Below are 17570 nucleotides of genomic sequence, written 5' to 3'. Positions count from 1 at the left end.
TCCAGGCTGCGCGGGCAGCCACGTGGCGGGCGGCGCCGTCCACTGAGATGATGTGCCTTACGCCTGGACACACTCACGGAGCAGAGTCACACCGTCTCCGCGCTCCGAGAACGCATCAGCGTGGGGAAGAGGCGGGACCCGGGGCAGCACAACCGAGGCCAGCTGGGTTTATCCGAAACGGAGCTTCCGTGAAGAAGCTGCGCGCAGCGGCCAGAACGGAGAGGGAAAGGCCTGGAGCGGCCTCCCAGGACCTGGGCCCCACCTGCCACCCCTACCGGCTCTGGGGTCTGGGCGCACCCGGCCGATCGGTGGCGCCAAAGGCTGCTCCTGGGGCCTGGGACCAGCCGGTGAGCCACAGACCAGCGGTAACACGCACCGACGCACACGCACTCACACCCCGCTCATCCGCTGCACGCAGGAACAAATCCAGGCCCTCACGTCGCCCGGGAGATGCTGGCCTTGGTGTCAGTCCAGTGGGGACCCAGCCGCTCTGCCAGGGACCAGCCGCGGCCGAAAAGAGCCAAAGGACCCGGAACACAGCTCTCCTTCCCAGGCTTCCCGCCACCGCCCCCTCCGGCCAGGGACGGCGCCCACGAGCGCACCGGCACCCACGCCCACGCTCCCCAGCCCAGCCACGCGCCCCGTCCCTACAGGCGAGCCGGAAGCATTCTCTGCTTCGCTTCAGACGTGCACACATGCACACGTGTGCACACCACACACACACTTGCATATCCAGGCCACACACATGCACACACACACACCCCACTCATCAGCTGCTCCTAGGACCAAACCCAGGCCCCTCACATGGTCCAGGAGACGCTGGTCTTGGTGTCGCCCCCGCCTCCCACCATGCCCTTCCCCTACCCTTTCCACCCAGCCACCCTGGGGTTCGTCCTGGGAGGCATTCTTCCTGCCCCAGAGCCTTTGCTCCGGCTGTAGTCTTTGCCTTCAAACGTCCTCCCCGTCCCCGACCCAGCCCAACCTGACCCCTCCCCTAACAGACTCCTGAGCACCCTGGAGCCTCGCCGGCACCCTCACATCCCCGAGATGCTGCTCCCTCACACAGCAGGCTGGGCTCCAGATGTTCACTCTCCAGGTCGCAGCAGGTCCCCTTGCTGGGACGTCTCCCGAGGTCCCCACTCAGTACTGTCTCCTCCCTAAGACAGCCCTCTTTACAACACCCCCCACAGCCACACCCGCCTGGGAGGAGGTGGGGCTCCTGTTAGCCCTCAATGCATGTCTGTTAGATGAAGGAAGGAAGGAAGGACAGGTCAGGCTGCAGCTGGACCCCGTTCCAGTGCGAAAAGGGTGCTGATGTTGGTCCTGATCACAGCTGGGTCAGTCTGAGCTACGTGTGCTCTGCAGTGTGACTCTGATGGCACGAAAAAAGACGGGCACGTACGTGTTTGTGTGTGCATGTCACCTATCTGTACCTGTGCTCACATTTTCATTGGGAAGTTTGGAAGGATTTAGAAGAAGTCATTAGAACTAGTTAGCTCCCAGGAGAGGAGTACATGTGGGAGCTGGAATTGTGGGGGAGACTCAGTCCTCATGTCTGATCACAGGCAACCATGCTGTTTTAAAAACATGATTTTAGGGGCCGGCCCAGTGGTGTAGCAGTTAAGTGTGCGTGTTCCGCTTCGGCAGCCCGGGGTTCACCGGTTCGGATCCCAGGTATGGACATGGCACCGTTTGGCAAGACATGCTGTGGTAGGCATCCCATGTATAAAGTAGAGGAAGATGGGCATGGATGTTAGCTCAGGGCCAGTCTTCCTCAGCAAAAAGAGGAGGATTGGCAGCAGTTAGCTCAGAGCTAATCTTCCTCAAAAAAAGAAAGAAAGAAAGAAGGAAGGAAGGGAGGAAGGAAAGAAAGAAAAAAAAAATTAAAAAATAAAAACGTGATTTTGGGGGCCAGCCCGGAGGTGTAGTGGTTAAGTTTATATGCGCCACTTTGGTAGCTCAGGGTTTGCAAGTTCAGATCCCAGGCACGGACTCAGCGCCACTCATCAAGCCATGCTGTGGTGGCATCCCACATAAAATAGAGGAAGATTGGCACAGATGTTAGCTCAGTGACAATCTTCCTCAAGCAAAAAGAGCATGACTTTAAAGGAACAAAAGAAACCAGATAAAAATTCTCTCAATTAAGCCTATCTGTTCATAATAAAGCCTACATATTCACAAAACACACATGCACGTACGCCTATCTTTATACGGCCTTAAATAATAGGAAAAGTCTGGAGGCAGCAGAGACAAGATCACCGGTCAGTTCACTAAACACAGTTAAAACCAGTTTTTCCAAGTCGACCGAGCAGGTTAAGATGCCGCCTGTATGCGAGCCACTAAATTCTTCCTCTGCGCCGACCTGTCAGAGAAAGACGGCAAGTCCCCAGACAGCAGGAGCTCTGCTGAGAATTACTTTCAAGTCTCCTCCCCCCTGAAAGATTTTATTTAAAATCTAATCTTTCACAGTGCTTTTACCCGTGAAGTCTCTACAAAGTTTTAAGTTGTAATAAGCTAAAAAGTGTGAGAATGAAAAATAGAGATGCTAACTCTTGAAATGCCATGACTGATTTTTAACATAACACAAGCAGGGCAGTTTTATTAAACACGATGGTGGCCTGTGGCCTGTTCTTGGGACCCGCGTCCACCTTTCTGCCTAAGGACAACCTGGGCCGTGTCACGCCAGAGGACAGTCTATGCAGTTCTCCAACACGCCGACATTCAGGTCCCCGGGCTCCACCTGCGCCCTGAGAAATGGGGCAGTCTGAAGTGTGTGAATAACCTCATCAGCCTTGCTCTGTCCCTAGAAACTCTTGAACTCTTGTAGGATAATTTATAAATTTAGAAAAAATATAGGTATAAGTAAATAAGTAAACACATTTATCGTTATAAATAATTTAAAGCATGATTCGTTAAGTTAGGAAATGAATAAAGAAATGTTTGGGGGCGCATGTGGACACAGCATAGAAATACAGGGAGAAAGTCAAAGATAGGCAGACAGAAATAAAACTGCAGGAGGGAATATTCCAGAAATCCTGAGTGCTGCGAGGAAGAGGAATCTCTTTATTAGGACACCCAGAGAGGACGGTGACCTGAAGGGGAAAACAGCAGGAGGCTACAAAAGGGAGCCTATTTGCAAAACCTCCCGTGAAGCTCTTCTGCTTGGAGGGATTTGTGCACAAGGCAGCCAGCATGGAAGAATACACATGGATGTCCATACCCCACACGTCTATCCGCATCTAACTGAGAGTTCACCGCAGCGCCTGCAAACATATGTCAACTCCGATGCAGTTTTGGTAAACAACAGACAGAAAGCCTCACATCCCGGAGTACCCACTGATGGATACACTGGGAGCAATGACAAAGGAAGCGACCTCAGTGCTCTGTGATGGTTAGCTCAGTGCGCACATTCCAAAAAAAAGACGAAAGCTGAACTGTGATAATTTTATTCTACATCCTTCAACATTACAGCCAGTAAACAGATGGCGTCTCAGAGTCAGGACCCTGCAGTTTGGGCGGCCCTAACTCTCTCAGAGCTCTAAGGCTGCCAAGGACCCAGCTCATCCACATCCGCCTTCCCAAAGTATTTATCTGGCCTGGCCCTGCAGCTCCCAGGGGACACCCAGCACAGGGGAGTGATGATCACCAAGCTCCACGTAAAACTATTTCATCCAATTGCTGCTTAGTTTTTCCAGCGTGTTGAGGCTTTTCTTGATTTGAACTTGCACTGACATCCCCTTTATCTAGATCTTGATGCACATGCAAGCTCAACCGGAATTTTTTAAATCAAATTTTTCTAGACTCCAGGATGAAAGGATGCCGTGTGATGCTAAATTGACATCCCCAGGTAACAGAGAAGACGATCACATTAGAAGCCGAGAAACAAGCCTTGGAGTATATATACTTCCTCAGATACAGGAGTCAGCAAGAGTACGTGCTCACAAAGTTATACAGCTGAGATTCGTGCCCTGCTGCAAACAGAGAGCACATCCTCTCACGTTATCATTCATCCACACCACTAGCTTTGTGGTGCACAGGGCAGAGCTTTTTATACTCATTTCATAGACGAGAAAATTGAGACCAGCAGAGTGAACTACAATAGGTACCAGGGGCAGTTCCAGTGTCCAAGGAAAGTGGGCATCCAGATTCCACAATTTACCACAATTTAAAAAAAAAAAGCCCAAACAACATAAAAATTACCACCTTAACCATTTCTAATCACGGAGTGCAGTACTTAACTATATCCACACTGCTGTGCAACAGATCTCTCAACTTCTTCATCTTGCAAAACTGAAACTCTGTGCCCATTTCTCCCATTCTCCCCTCCCCCGGCCCTGTCAACCTCCACTCCACTTTCAATTTCCATGACTCTGACGACTCTAGATACCTCATATACATGGAGTCATATAGTATTTGTCCTTTTGTGACTGGCTTATTTCACTGAGCATGATGTCCTTAAGGTTTATCTATGTTTCAGCATGTGTCTGAATTTCCTCCCTTTTTAAGGCTGATCAATGTCCCATTGTATGGATGGACCGCATCTTCTTTATCCTTTCGTCTATCAGTGGCCATTCGGGTTGCATCCACGTCCTGGCTATTGTGAACAAGACTGCGATGAACAGGAGAGTGCAGAGATCTCTTCAAGATCCTGACTTCAATTCTTTTGGATAGATACCCAGAAGTAGAATTGCTGGATCCTACAGTAATTCCATTTTTAATTTTTTGAGAAATTGCCACACTATTTTCCACAGCAGCTGAGCCAGCTACACTCCCACCAACAGTGGGCAAGGGTCCCCTTTGCCCCACATCCTCGCCAATCCCTGTTATTCTGGTTTTCGATAGTAGCCATCCTCATGGGTGTGAAGTGGTATATCTGCGCCAGGTACTCTTGGACGTATAAAAACAGTCTCCATTTAAGGTGTTGAAATCTGCAGCCCATGTTCTTAGATGATATTAGGGAATCATTGGTAATTTTCTTAAGTGTGACCATGTCACTGGTTGTGTGGAGGAAAGCCCTTGTGAGGAGATGCACGCTACAGCACTTAGAGGTGACATGTTGGAATGTCTGCAAATTCCTATCAAATGGTCCAGAAAGTCACATACAGACAGATAGGGGGAGAGAGAGAGAGAGATGATAGATAGATAGTTGAGAGAGAGAGAGCTGTCAGAGAAAAAAACAAGTGTGGCAAAGGCCACAGCTGAATCCAGGTGAAGGATATTTAGGTGTTCATTGTTTACTGTTGAAATTTTCCCAAACAGCCTAGGAGAAAACCAAGCACAGCACGCCCACTTGCATGCACACCATACACACACACCATGCACACACACCGTCCTGTCCAGTCTCAATGGAAAGGTCAGTGGCGCCCATCCCACCCACCTCCCCCCAGCCTGACAAGCCACTCTCCCACCCTCCCCTGCCCCTGCCATCCCCACGACTGCCTGGGCTCTCATGGACCTGGGAGGCGGCAGGGGCGAGAGGACCCAGGCCCACTGGCGCGTGCTGCCCACTGCCCCCAGACCTCCATGCCCTGCATCCCTGAGATCCCAGGGTGGTGGGGGCTCCCTGGAGGTGGGTGCAGCCACCTTTGCCCTGTGGCTCCCTGGGGAAGCATCTGCGTCTTTCTTTCTGTTACTTTTCCCTGATTCTTCCTCTGATGGCCTAAATCACCTAACAAGGATGTGAACTGCGCCTTGTGTCAACTCCCCCCTCCACTGTGCCACCCATGAAGGCCCACGAGTTGTCGTCCCAGCACAAGGGACAGGCTGGCACCTAAGGACCCAAGCTCAGGCGTCGCCAGCCTCTCCCAGGCGTCTGCGTCGTTCTTTCTCAGGGACTCTGATAACCACATGCCCATTGATCCTCAAATGTGCCCCAACATTGTCTTATTTGTGTTCAAAGGTGTTTGCATGTTCCTCTCTAACAAAGCAACAAAAATCTGTCCTTAGAGACTTACCTGTGTACCTCAGACACTCATACTCTTAACAAGGCGACAATTAATTGTCCCAACTCTCTTCACTTCCACTGTTCGGCAAAGGACACCAGGTGGGACCCGGCAGTGGGCTTTGGCGTTTGGTTTTGTTGCCCAGGAGCGAAAGTCTGAGAACAGCGGAGTGGGTGCTTTGACAGGCTTCTGCACGGGACCCGCAGCGCTGTCTTCCAGCATCTCATCACTAGATGGCAGCGACCCTCACAAATGCCTGATCAATGAGCCAGCGCTGTTTCCTCCAAATGGCCCGCTGTTCCCAGCCGTTTTGCTGATGGAAAAATACCAAGTGGTGCATTTTGTCCCGACTGCCCAGACCCTCTGTCAGGCTGCACCTGTGCAACCACATGCACATAGAGACTGAGTTTAAGACCCTGAATTCAGAGCAGGACACGCTATGCCGTGGTGACGATTGCTGTACTGTCTGCCTAATGAAGGAAAATGTATCATTTCAAACCATTTTCCAGCTAAACACAGTTAAGAAAGCCAAATCTACCATTGCAGAGGGCTCCCCCCTCACTCCCTCCCACCCCACCTCAGTCTGCGTCCAGGCCAGAGGAGGCTGATTCCACAAGAACAGGTGTGGCCAAGCGGCAGATGAGTACTTTTTTGTCTGTGACACAGAACTTCATTTCATAGGTTAACCCGCCATCGAATTTCTCCCCTCTCTCATACACACCATCTCCTCCTTCTGAAGCAGCTGTGAGTTATCCCACCGAGGAACACAAGGAGAGAACAGAGGGCATGGCGCGTTTTCCTTTTCTTTATGTCCCATCACATCTTATCCATCACTTCTTATGTGAACGTAAGCATTTTTTTTCAATATAATTCACAACATTTGAAAATCTGAGTTGTCCTTGGCATATCTGTGAACAAGATATGTAAGTCTGGACTATGGAATATAAATGAGTGTTACGGTTGGTAACTTAGAAGTTTGTATAAAAAGCATCAATCCTAGAAAATAATCTCGATGACTCGGGCCGTGATAGTGTCACCCAGGAGAGGGCAGGGCTCCTGGAGGCTGAGGTGTGGCCTTGTGGGTCTCCTTAAAGGGCCCTCTGCCTCCTCTCACTGCCCTGCTCCTCACTAAGCAAGGTGCAGGGTCTCATCAGAACGCTAGAACGGTGTTTATAGATTTTTTTTTTTTTTGAGGAAGATTAGCCCTGAGCTGACTGCTGCCAATCCTCTTCTTTTTGCTGAGGAAGACTGGTCCTGAGCTAACGTCCATGCCCATCTTTCTCCACTTTATATGTGGGATGCCTACCACAGCATGGCATGCCAAGCGGTGCCATGTCCACACCTGGGATCCAAACCGGTGAACCTCAGGATGCCAAGGTGGAATGTGCGCACTTAACCCGTGCCACGAGGCCAGCCCCAATTTTCTTAAATCTCTTTTTTACCCACATTTGCAGACAAAGGGACTGAAACACCACAGGCCTGCGTGCAGCCCTCAGTGTCCCCATGGTGACCCTCCAGGGGAACATGGCCATATCGTCCTGGGGCGACACTCAGTGGGAACCCTGCACAGACCCAGGCTGCATGCTTCTCGAGCACCGCTCATCCGGCCCTCTCATGGCCCTAAGGTCTGCCTCGCAGTCACCCTGACTTTGCACATCAGGAAACCAACACACGGACAGGTTGGGCGCCCACCCCACACTTTAAGGGGACCTGGGGTTTGTTTCAGTCAGGTACGGAGAGACACGCAGACATGGAAACGATTGCCGTGAAGGAGGAAGTTATGCCCACGCCACACAGGGCCACACGGCAGCACCAGGCAGCTCAGGAGGCGGGGGCAGAGGAGAACGCGGACAGGAGCCTTCCCCCTGGTTTCTGTGGGAAGGAACAGATGAGGCAGGGCAAGCAGGCCCAGGACTGGCTGTCCCTGCTGTCTGGCACCTGGCTCTGGGTGACAAGGGCAGTGGCCCTGAGTGTGAGAGCCCACAGAAGAGGCTGGGGCGTGGGCTCTGGATGGGTTGGTTTGTCTTTGAAAGGCTGCACAGAGGGAATTGTTTGCTGTCTCTAGGAACTGACTAACCCTGGAAGGGGCTGTCCCTCCCTAGTCGGTGGGGCTCAGATGTCAAAGCGTCAGAGCCACAGACAATAAAACAGCCTGGTTAGCACTCCCCAGGTCACACAGCAGTGAACGGCAGACCTGGGCTGCTATGCGTGCCGTGTGCCTCCAAGGGCATCCTCTTACCACCCGCAGCCCTGCCTCCAGGCCAGAGTCAGCCTCACCCCTCATCCTCCTTCCAGCTGCCCGCACCTCTGTTCCAGCGCCTGAGTCCTCCCCTGCATTCTGAGCCACAGAGCACCCAAGAACGCCCGGGATTACCAGCGGACTGCAGACCTTTCCTTGAGGACTGCCAACAGTACGAAATGGAAGAAAAACCAAAAAGACCTTGCTATGAAAATTTAGATCAAAAATGGCAGTTGCTACAGGAAATTCCCCGAAAAAAGAAGCATTGTACCCAGCCAGCACTTAGCGCACGGAAGTTTTATGTTTCGGGGTGGTCAAGAAAGAGCTGTGATTAAGGCACCACTTGGAGCCATTAACCCAGGAGAGAACAGTGTCACTAACACCACCTTCGTTCATATGCGGAGGGCACATGTGAGTCCACTCAGAGTTAAAGTGCTGTGTCTGCCACACACACCACCCCACAGATCCTGAGCCGGCGTCTCTGCAGGTCGTGCAGAGCTTCTTTCAAAGAAAATGATGAGACGAGTCCAATACACATTTTTATGGAATTATGGTCTCCCTGTTGTCAACTTCCAGAAGAGTTACGAGGTCCCTGGGAGCACAAGCATTTACGGAGGCAACACCCCAAGTCCTGACGCCGACTCTGATCTGTAGCGTCCCTCTCTGGCAAGGGGGTGCTTCCAGGTACGCAGTGAGCAAGTACGAGCTTCCTGGGAAGTTACTGCCCGTGTTTTGTGGGAAGACCGACGGAAGAGTCCTTTCTGCCCCCACGAAACCAAGTTCTTTGAGGGTACACAACAAGTGGGATGCTGACTAAGGTTTAAACTGTTGACGTTTCATTCATGAGCGTGGGAGACAGTTTCCCTTCGTTCATTCTGCGGTGAAATCCATTGCTCATTTGTAAGTCATGCACACTCAGACTACTGTCCCTGAGTCCTCGATGATGAGGATAAGACACAGTGACAGCACACAGGAGCAGACTCAGAGAGGTCCCACCCAGAGAGTCCCCTGCCTTTGGTGACAGTCCCAGATAAAACCGGTTTCTAGTGGAGAACGGCTCCCTCTTATCCCTCCCTCATTGCAAGGCAGGAACTAGTCAGCAGCGGCTTCATCTACAAATGCGGGTCATTTGCACCGTGGCCTTGCCCAACTCGCGGTCACAACTAAAATATCTCGGAGCACAAGTCTCACAAACCACACGCTTACACGCTTCTATTTCTCCCTCCTGTATTGCCTGTCAAGAGGCAATTAAATTATTGCACCATTTCTCAAGGACTGATACTTTTCTTCCAGAATCTCCCTCAGTGGGGCTCACTTAGCAGGCACTCAGTGCCCGTCAGCGAGGCTGATGGAGGAAGGTACCCTGGAAATGGATGAAACTTGAACATCTCCTTCCAAGTTGACATGCCCAGAGATAACAAGTGAGGTGACAGTGATCAGAGGGAAAGAAGCCAACATAAGAGACTGCAGGCCGTCTGGAGGGGGTTCCAGGCTGCTGGGAAGGTAGAGACAAAGAGCGGAGTCACTTTCACCAGAGACGCAAAGGGACCAGTCAATAACAGGTGGTCGTTTCTGTCATTGTCATTTCAACCGCCTTTTCCGTACATCAGGGATTCCTCTGAGCAGGTCTCAGAAATACTTCACAGATCGAGACTACCTCCCTGTTGGAGTCCCACAAATATAATTATACCTTTAAAACCTGAGAACATTTCAAAAAGACAGGAATTTCAATATTTAACTACATGTCTATCTGGTAACCATGCCTTGTTCCAAATAACATGAAAGCATTTGAAAGTCTTAGTATGACATGATCTTTGCAGATCAAAATATTCGTGTCTTTCCACAGATATCTGCCCTACCATAATCTGTACAGGAGAAACTTCAAGGCGATGATGTAGCTGGTTGTTCAGGAATCTGGATTTTTGTGATGGGTGGGGAAGGAAAGAGAAGGAAACTAACATTTATTGAGTGTCCCTAAGTCAGGCCTGTGCTGGATGCATGAATACACAGCCTCAATTGGGTTCTGCCTAAAGGCATTTCTGTCTACATAGGTGGTTTTTTTTTTTTTTTGGAGAGAAGAATGATATTGAAGTATGGTTGACATACAATGAAATGTACATATTTAAAGTGACAATTTGATGAGTTCTGACATAAATATACACCCATGAAGCCAATGCCACAATCAAGATAGTGAACACATCAGTCACCCCAAATATATCCCCGTACTCCTCCGTGACCTTTCCCTGTCACACTTCCCCACCGACCCTGCCCAAGGCAACCATGTTCTACTTTCCGTCACTGTAGATAAGCTTACGAGTTCCAGAATTTTATGTGAATAAACGCGGGATGGAGGTGCTCTTCCATCTGCCTTTCTTCACCCAGCATCGTGATTTTGTGATTCCCCAGGTGGTTGTAGTATCAGCAGTTTCTTCCTGCTCACTGCTGCGCACCGTTCCATTGTGCGGAGGTGACACAATTTGTTCAGCCAGTCACCTGTTGAGGGACTTTTGTGTTGTTTCCACTTTTGGGTTATTACAAATGCTATGAAATTCATGTCCAAGTCTTTGGACAAATGCTTTTTTTTCTTTAAATACCCAGAAGTATAATGGCTAGACCACACAGCTCATGTTTGCTGAACCGTCTGAGAAACTACCGAACAGTCCGCCATCTGCACATTTTCTTTAAGAGTTCTTTTCATCTTCTAGATGCACGTTCTTTGTCAGATGTGTTTTTCTCCCAGGTCATGGCCTGACTTTTCATTCTCTGGAAGGCCTTTTGAAAAACAGAAGTTCTTCATTTTGATGAAGCCCAGTTTATCAGTTCTTTCCTTGATAATTGTGCCTTGGATGATGCATCTAAGAAATCTCTGCCTAATCCCAGAGCATGAAGCTTTTATCCTATGTTGTCTTCTTGTAGTTTTATAATTTTAGGTTTTACATTTAGACGTACAATCTATCTGGGGCTCATCTTTGTGGTGTGAGATATGGATTGACGTTCCCTTTTTACACATGGATGTCCAATTTTTATGGCACCATTTTTTAAAAACCTATCCTTTCTCTGCTGAATTGCCTTTGCATCTTTCTTGAAAATCAATTACTCATCCATGTGTGGGTCTATCTCTGTGCTCTCTCTATTCTGTTCAGTTGATCTATTTGTCTACCTGGACACCAAAACCATACTGTTTTGACTGCCGTAGCTTTATAATTAATCTTGAAATCAGGTAGTGTTAGTCCTCCGACTTTTTTGTTCTTCCTCAAAGTAGTTTTGGATATTCTAGGTCCTTTGCACTTCCAAGAACACAAATTTTCAGAATCATCTTGTCAATCTCCACCAAGCAAAAAAACCTGCTCAAATTTTGGTTAGTGTCATATTGACTCTTCAGATAGATTTGGGGAGAAGCGACATCTTAAGAATATTAAATCTTCTGACTCATGAACATGGCATATCTTTCATATTATTTAGGTCTTTAATTTCTCTCAGCAATATTTCATAGTTTTTGCCAAACAAGTTTTGCACATCTTCTGTCAGATTTATCCCTAAATATTTCATATTACTTGATGCTACTGTAAATAGTATTTTTTGTTTCAATTTCTGTGTGTTACTTTCTAGTACACAGAAATTCAATATATTTCTGCATATTGATCTTGCATCCTGCAACCTTGTTAAATTCACTGACTAGTTCTAATAGCTGTTTTTACAGATTTCATTGGAATCTGAGTGGAAGAAACCAAACTAAAAGGAGTCTATACTGTATTATTCCATGTATATAAAATCCTAGAAAACATACACTAATCCACGGACAGGGGATGGGGAAAGAGGTCACAAAGCAGAACTGGGAAACTTCTGGGGCGATGGATACATTCGTTCTTTTCCCTGTGGTGATGGTTTCCCATTTACATGCATATGTCAAACCTTATCAAATTATACACTTTTATATGTACAGTTTATTATGTCTCAATTAAGCCTCAAAAAAAGAGTTGTTTAGAAAAAACCTTTGATAAGGCAGAAGTAAATTTTCCACTGATCCAAACACACAGAGTTACAGGGTGAAAGGGGGCAGAAAGGAGGAAGGCAAAGGCCCACCAGGACCGTGGTCTTCTTTAGGTTCAAAGAGTAGGGAAGGTGAGGAGGGCTCAGCCCTGAGATCTACGCTGTAGGGAGATGGCGCAGGCACAAGCATGGCCAAGTGGAGTCACAGCCATCTGAAAGACGCGATGCACAGAAGGTATAGCCCGGGGTCAACCCACGAAAGGACGCTCTCTCCCTGGATGGCGCTGCCCTGTGTCCATGAGTGACCTGAATCACGACATAGGGGACACGCCGCAGGAAATTTACAGAAATTTCACATAATTGTGACTGGTGGCTGAAACTCCCGATGCAAAACCGTGATTCAAAATCATTTCAAGACACAAGGATGATAATCCAAAATTAAGATCAAATTCATTAAGAATAAACATAAAATACTGACATTATGTTTAAAAATCTACTCTATAAGTTCGGCATAGGTAATATCCTACTTGATAGTAGTTCTTATCAAACAGACCTTGTAAGAGAAGCTGGCCAAAAGCCGAATGTAAGTAAGAAAAGAATATGGAAAATAAATGATGTGTGGGCTACATTAACAGAAGCGTAGACTCTAAACCATGGCGGCAAATGAGCCCTCTCTCCTGTACACACCTGGAACAGCCACGCCTCAGTTTTAGCAGAAACGTGAACGAGAGGGAGCCATCTGAGGGAAGTTACCATTGAAACGACCTCAGCGAATTATTTATTTCCACATGTTCAACGTGGAAAGAAGGGCTCAGGACTCCTGGTGGTAGCTTCCGATATATGTTCATCCGCGTGAGATTGGACTGCATCTGTGAAAATCAGAGAGCAACAGAAAAGCCACGTGTGGAAGATAGAGGGGAAACACCTCTGGAAGCACGATGGGCCGCCTCACAAAACCGTGAGCGTCTTGTCCCAGCAGCCTTCCAGCTCCTTCCTCGCAGTGTTTGGGGAGGACCGCCTCACGGGAGGAGAAGCCGCACTGAGCGTCTTTTCAGCCACTTCTCAGTCTGAGAGTCCATGAGCCAAGGAGCTCAGAGGGTAACAGAAAGACACGATCCACTTGCTTTTCTGATACTATTGGTCTTGAAGGATTTACGCGAGTCCATTGTCACAGGTCTGATCTCAATATAAACCTATAACCTCTGCTTCACAAACAACTTAGCCTGACTCATTAGCTCATCCATAACTGCCAATGAGGCTCACCAAAGGGATAACAGCCTTCCCGGGGGATTCTCACCACACAGGCCCCACAGAGAGGCAGCGAGACGGGATCTGCTGGTACCAGCACAGCGTGTCATTTCCACCCAGAGAAAATGCCCAAGTGCATTAATTTCTATTTCATGCCTGGACAGAAAAAAGCAAAGAGAAACTCTGTATTCTGGGGTTTTTCTTGTAACCCCATTTTCCCCATTGTAGGCTTCTTAGAGGACATTGGGCTGAGAGTTGATGCTGGAAGAATGAGGTCTCCCAGAACCAAGAATAGGGGCAGACGCACCATGCACTGAGTGCCAGCTATGTGCCGGGCAGCGCGGCCTCTCAGGAAGTGGGCTGCATCCCGTCTGCCACTGAGCAAACAGCTGCCCTTTTCCCAGATTCAAATCCGAGTCTGAAACCGTCGCCCAAGCCCTTGTCCCCATACCTGCTTCCCGGGGCCTACAAGACGCCTTTGACACAGGCTTTATCAGAGGCCTCGCCCGCAGCACAGGGGGTAAACAAACACAAGCTTTCACACCTGCTCCCAGGGGGCAGAAAGCTTCTGACTCGCCTCTGGACTCCCAGGGCCCCACACAGGGCGTGGGACAAGCATGTGTGCAAGAGGTGTTTGTTCAATACACACTCGAGTACCAAGATTGCGCAGCGCACTGTGGGTGCAGGATAAGACAAGATCCCTTTCCTCTCGGAATTTATAGTTAGGAGGTTAAAATCAGAGAAGGCCTCCACGACCACAGAAGGGGAGTTGGAAAGAAGTCTCTGAAATGATGTTTGTGAACTAATTATGACAACGACAATACTACCGTGTGAGCTTTGCTGTGCTCCAGGCACTCTACACACGTCGTTGCATTTCCCTCTCCCAACTTTGGCTCAGTAAAACAACCACACAGCATCAGCATTAGACCTGAGAAGCCGGCCTGTCCAACCTCCCTCCCAAGAAGATTATGTCCCCTTTATAGATCACCTGGCAATCGATTGTCCAGCCTCTGCAAAAACATCTCAAGGAATCAGCAACAGGCCAGAGAGAAACGACTTACAAAACCCGACCACAGTCCTCACGCAGTGGAAGGTGCTCCAAGCCACAGCCCTCACGGCTGTTCTCCTGCAGGCTCTTAGTTCCCAAACACAGCACCGTGCCTCCCTCACCGCAGCTCCAGAAAGATCCGCTCAGCGAAACCCAGGCAGCGCCGTCTGGGGAGAACACCAGCTGGAGGGGAGCGATTTCATCCTAGAACAGGGCCCTGGGAAAATCCAGCCCTGAGTCCTCAAGGTCAGAAACCTACTGTTCTCTGTGACCACACGAGGCAACCCACGGCAGGTGTGGGCCTTTGGAGACACCAGCGCACACTTTAAAGATCAGAGGGGGAGGAACAGATTGGCAAATGGCTCCTCGGCGGCTGAATGCGCCGTTATTGCTGAGACAGAAAACATTCTGGAACCGAAGCCCGGAGAGAACAAAGTCTGAGGGCACGATGTTGGTTTTCATGCCAGAAAATGCAGACTCCAAGCGGCTTCTGGATCTACCGCTGGGTGTCTGCTGGCAGAAGGCCTTGTTGTTTCTGACACGACAATAGGAAGAGTTCTTTCTGTTTGCACACGGCCTAGTTAATGTCTGGGATGGAGGCAGAATGTACAAAGGAAGTCTTCTGCCATTTCTAGACAAACGACTCGGCGATTACCCAGGCCTGTTAAGTAGACACACAGAGAAATTAAATTAGTTCTTCTGGGCTGTGCAGAGCCATTCCATCTCTTTCAGATCCAATTCCCAGATTAACACAGAATAAACAGGCCGAGCGGAGGCTTGTGAATACAGACACACCTGCGCTAACAAAGGGACTCCTGCACGGAACCATGGGGCGCCAGCTCCCAGGGCCACCTCCCGCCAGCTCAGTGCAGACAATTGACCCTGGCTTCAGCACGGCCACACAGCAGGCCTGGTCTGTCCACCTGCTCTGACTCCCACTCCCCTCCTTTATGGGTTCTGGCTCCAGCTGAACAGAAGGAATAATAGTAAAAATAACCAAGGGCCTTTTTGGAGCACTTACTATCAGGCACTGAATATGTGTGTGTGTGTGTGTGTGTGTATTTGTATTACTTTGTACATGTGTTTGTGTGTGCACATGTGTATGTGTGTGAAAACATTTGGAGATTTTGAAGAGCAGATAGATTTCGGTTGGAGAAAGGGAAGTTACTTGTGGGAATAAAATACATTGGCTATGGAGAAATCCTGGACAAGAAGTGAAGACCTGTGGCCCAAAGACAAACTTTCCTTGTGGGCGACTCTGGACTTAGCTGCATCTGCCTGGTTGAGTCCGTTCACTAAGTACATTGCTCCCTTGGTTCTCTCTCTCTTAAAGTAATGTCATTTTCCCAGTTAACATACAATATACCAGATACACGTCTACGATGTGTTGTCCGGAATGATGCCAATACTTCATAAATATCCAGTTTTTGCCAGGCCAGGACCCCTCACAGATTCCCAAATATTTCCTTAGGTTATCCAAAAACATCCTCTTCTTAAAAAGCCAGGCAGCAAATGCATGCCTCAAACCAAGCCCCATGCAAGAACACCTTCCCGGCTCATCTGTCCGTGACCAAGCTCGGCATCTGCAGCAGCCACCGCCCACCTGGAGTCCTGAGAAGCTCCATCTACCCGCGAAATAGCCCATCAAACCCAAACCGCCCAGAATAGCCTCTCCGTGCAGCTGTGTAGATGTGAGCAAGACATCCTCGGCTCACAGAGTTAGTTGGGAGAAGAAAAACACGATCATTTCAATAAAAGATAAATATAACTCATCATGTGACTGTGCATTGTTGTTAAGCTGGGGAAACAGTCCAAAGTCACCATAAGGACGGGGTGGGAGGCCTTGCAGTGGACCAGGCGAGTCAAGCACATGTGGGAGTTGAGGCCGGGAGACCGGGAGTCCCGAGGGGGAGAGGAGGGCAGTCAGGTGAGCAGAGCAGGGTCCGCACACTGACGAGGCACATGAAAGCCTGCTGTAGGCACAGGGTCACAGGCCACAGGTCGGCCCCATACTGAGGGCACCTGGGAGCCACCATGGCGTGATGAGCAAGCGAGTGGCAGATGGGTGGTTCCCATCTGGGCCATAGAGAGCCAACCACTCCCATAGGAGCCCCTTGGTAACCATCAGAAAAGTAGCTCCCTGGGGCAAAGGGGCAAGCCACACATCTTGACCCTTTCATCCACCAGGGGCCTGGGGATCACAGCCCCCATATTGTCTTAGACATCTATTAAACCCAAAGTACCGTGCCAAGTATTATAGGGATACAAAGAAGTATAAAGGATACCCTTCACCGTTCCCAAAGAGTTTATCATTCAACTGGAGAGAGCACAGTGCAAAACCACCGTGCCCCAATCGAGAGCTGGAATGACCTAGACCGGCGATCAAGAGCACTAGGCCCGTGCAGGTGTCCTACAAGTTTATATCCAGCGAGCGGATGGTGAGGGGGTGGTCAAGGTGGGGATGATCCTGCAGCCATCTGGCCATCGGCTATGGCATTGGGCACCCACTGAGGAGAGCACCACCTGAAGCGCATTGTGTCGTGTACCACCAGGTGACACAGCCCCTGGAGGAGAGCCGGCTTGGTCCTATCCCGTACAGACATCCAGTCTGGTCACAGTTCTCTCACAGTTTGGAATTCTCAAGAGTCAACATGAGCTTTGGTTTCTGAGATAGAAACGGGATAGGGTTAGACATGAGAACTTATCAAATGGCTCTTCCCACTATCCCCAGCTACTAGAAGCAGGTGAGACAGAGGACAGGAGCATCCACTGATGGCCTCCTCGCTGCAGCCCCTCGGGAAGTCCATAGGCCAAGGAAAAGAATACCTCCCCCAAGACAGGAGGGCACAGGGTAAGCCATGCACTCCACACATCCCTTCCCCAGGGTCCCTCTTGGGTCCCTACACAGCTGCGCAAGAGCCAGGGAGAGCAGAGGGATTCCCCAAGCTGCACAGAGATGCTCTGGGGACCCGACACATGGGAGAAAGAGATTCCCATGAAGATTCATTAAAAACAAAACAGGATGGAGCCGGCCCCATGGCCAAGTGGTTAAGTTCACACACTGTACTTCAGCGGCCCGGGTTTTCACCAGTTCAGATCCTGG

General features: G+C 49.5%; 1 long non-coding RNA gene across 2 annotated transcripts in view; it reads right to left on the bottom strand.

The window, feature by feature from the left end:
• Nucleotides 1-17570, bottom strand: part of LOC103540841 (uncharacterized) — a 636750-nt gene that overhangs the window by 580286 nt on the left and 38894 nt on the right. Inside the window, exon 1 of one of the 2 annotated variants that reach the window (XR_011528272.1) lies at nt 14408-14860. The exons of the other annotated variant lie outside the window; for it this stretch is intronic. This is a non-coding gene — a long non-coding RNA (uncharacterized lncRNA). Of the gene's footprint in view, nt 1-14407; nt 14861-17570 lie in introns of those variants that run through there. 2 annotated transcript variants of the gene reach the window in all.

Source organism: Equus przewalskii, chromosome 16 (assembly GCF_037783145.1).
Source record: "Equus przewalskii isolate Varuska chromosome 16, EquPr2, whole genome shotgun sequence".
Classification (NCBI taxonomy): Eukaryota; Metazoa; Chordata; class Mammalia; order Perissodactyla; family Equidae; genus Equus; species Equus przewalskii.
The sequence above is the reverse complement of the archived record's forward strand: the minus strand, read 5'-3'. Positions and strand labels throughout refer to the sequence as shown.